The 2,961-nt window shown below is 63.1% G+C and overlaps 1 pseudogene; it reads right to left on the reverse strand.

Moving 5' to 3' along the window:
• Positions 1–1,421: 1,421 nt before the first annotated feature.
• Positions 1,422–2,576, reverse strand: LOC143387463 (urotensin-2 receptor-like; annotated as a pseudogene).
• Positions 2,577–2,961: the final 385 nt, after the last annotated feature.

Raw genomic sequence — 2,961 nt, forward strand, 5'->3', positions numbered from 1 at the left:
AGAGGAGCCAGGAGAGGCCAGGTGAGGGCCAGGTGCCCCCTGTGGGCTGCATTGCACCCTGTGGCCTGCAGAGTGCTTTGTCTCAGCAGGACCCTACACCTGCCCGACTCTCCCTGGGGTGGAACGCCAGTGCTCAGCTGACCAGCCGCCGCCTCAGTTTCTGCAAGGATGCTGCCTAGTGCTCACCTGCCCTCTCCACCCCTGGGTCTCCCTCCCGCCCTCTCCACACCAAGGTGCGCTAGATGTGTGCACACTCACAGACATGTGCACACGTGTCTTTCTCTAGGACTCTACTCCTGTCGGACCTGTGGGAACATCTGGGACGTCTCAGGTGCTCAGAGACTCATGCATGTTCCCTTCCCTGACCTTGGCTGGGGGGACCAGGCCAGGCCACATCTCAGGCTCATCCCTGTGGTCCCCTGCTCTCTGCTCCAGAAGAGCTTTCAGGTGGGGTCAGGCATGTTGGGATGCTGTGACTCTCTCCCTGGGCCGTGAGGCCACCCGTGCCCCCAAGAGACCCAACACTTTGCTCATGTCCACCTCAGGGGGTCAGGGGCCATGGTCAGCCCTGTGGCTCCAGAAAGTCCCCCCTCTGGGGTACCTTGGCTCTGGAGGGCAGGAGGGTTCCCAGAGAAGTGGGGTCTAGAACAGGGGCCCTCCTGGCCCGCCTGCCCACAGAGCCATGTTCCTGTGGTCTTCCTCCACCTGTGGTTCCTCCTTGTGGTTCACTGTTGTGTGGTGCTGTGGGGCCTGGGGCTGGTTCACGAAGTGGCTCAGCCTCCCTGGCCTGGCTCCCCCACACTTCCAGCATGCCAGAGGAGACCTCGTCCTGCCTCTCCCTGCCCCTCCCTGAGGCCCGGGAGGCCACCTGTACATGTCATCCCTGACACTGAGGGACAGTCCTTTTAGCCACATGTGTGTGTTCCAGCCCCTGACAAGCATCCCCCACAGCCAGGCAGCTTCCCCACACGTGCCATGGTCCCAGGGGCAGGACCCTCCTCGCTGACCCTCCTCAGCTATTGGGCTGAGGCAGAGGCTGCAGAGCTCCGGCTTTATTGTGCCCAGGGCTAAGCAGGGAAGAGCAGCAGTCAGGAGGGCTGGGGCAGGGGATAGGGAAGAGGTGCCCACGGCCTTCCCAGCCATGAGGGCAGAAGGGCTGCTCTGGGACCACAAGGCCGGGCATCAGACCCCCATGGGCCTGGGAGGCAGGCCTGGCTCCAGAGACGTGTGCGGGAGGAGCATCTGCATATGGTGGGGATGTGGCCATCTCGCTGAGGGCAGCAGTGAGAAACAGAAGAAGGTGGAGGAAGAGCAGCAGAGGCCAGCTGGGAGTGGGCGCTTGGGAAGGGCCGCAGGGCATGACCTGGGCTCTGGGGCCTTCCCTGCCTGGACTCCCTGACCAGTAGGCTCACACAGGGGACTCAGACACAGGCCCCACCAGCTGCCACAGGGGACAGTATGAGGGTCTCTGTGGCCTGTTGGCTGCTGGAGGACAGTGAGTGTCCTGAGTCCCTCTGGAAGTGGACGTGACTGGGCAGGAAGCTGCTGGTGCCCTCATGGCCACTGCTGCCCCTGGAGCGTGGGCGTCCCGGCATGTGCTCGCGGTAGTTCTTGGTGAGCAGAGTGTAGAGGAAGGGGTTGAGGCAGCTGTTGCCGTAGGTGAGGCAGGTGGTCAGGTAGTTGATGATGCGCGCTGTCCGGGGCGCCAGCAGGAGGGCCTCATCGTACTGGGAGAGCAGCTGCCACAGCCAGAAGGGCAGGAAGCAGGCCCAGAAGAGCAGGACAACGCTGAGGATGAGGAGGAGCACCCTGGGGTTGGGCAGTTGCCGTGTCTGCCTGCAGGAGGCCAGCTGTGACAGCTAGTAGGCCCGGGCCAGGCAGGCGTAGAGCAGCCCGATGACCAGGCCGGGCCCCACGATGCTGGTCCTGAAGAGCAGCGTCAGGTAGGCGCGGTGTGCATGTGGGCCCCAGGCCGGCAGGCAGAGACTCTTGGGGCCCCTGTGGAACAGCCGAATGGCGAGCATCATGGGCAGGGTCAGCAGCATTGCCAGCAGCCAGGTGCCCAGCACCAGCAGCTTGCGGTAGCCCTTGGAGCGCTGCACAGTGTACAGGGGTCTCAACACTGCAGCATGGCACTCACTGCTCATGACGGTCAGGGTGAAGATGCTGGCATGCATGTTCAGGAAATCCAGGCTGAAGAGGATGCGGCAGCCCCCGTCACCAAAGTGCCAGTCCTTGGTGATGTAGGTGGCCACAATGAAGGGGATGCTGAGCAGGTAAAGAAGGTCTGCCAGAGCCAGATTCACCACATAGGCGTACATGGAGGCCGATATGCGCAGGAAGCGGCACGTGACCACCAGCGTGTACACATTGCCCACCATGCCCACCAGACCCATGGCCGAGAGCACTGCCCTGAGGGCCCCCATGGCCACCAGGTCCTGCAAGGAGCCGGGCTCCGTCAGGCTGGTCCAGGAGCTGTTGAGGGACACATTGGGGCCACCAGGTGGCTTGGGTGTGGCACTGCCTGACACAGCCAGCGCAGGGAATGTGGTTGGGGACTCTGGGCTCAGCGCCATCTCTGCCTTCAAGCTCGGCTCCAGCTGGGACGGCTGTTCCTTGAAGACGGGGTGGGGTGTGTCTGTGGGCAAACGACCGTTCTGTGGGAGAAGTGCCCATCAAGGTGCAAGGCAGCACTCCCTTCCACGCCCACAGGCACGAGATGGACAGCCCCCACAGGCCACTCAGTCGCAGAGGGACAGGGACTCTAAAGAGGAGCCCTTCTGTTTCATCTGTCTCACTCCCAGGGGGGACCTGGGAACTATGTGACCAGCTGTCCCCAGGGAATTCCCCAGAAGGACCCCAGCCCAGGCCTCGATGCCAGCCAAGGCCTCCAGGGCTGACTGAGCTTTTCTGAAAGCACAACACAGCAGTGCAGCCCCTCATGGTCAAGGCCAGCACGAG

This window comes from Callospermophilus lateralis, unplaced genomic scaffold, assembly GCF_048772815.1.
Source record: "Callospermophilus lateralis isolate mCalLat2 unplaced genomic scaffold, mCalLat2.hap1 Scaffold_124, whole genome shotgun sequence".
Taxonomy (NCBI): Eukaryota; Metazoa; Chordata; class Mammalia; order Rodentia; family Sciuridae; genus Callospermophilus; species Callospermophilus lateralis.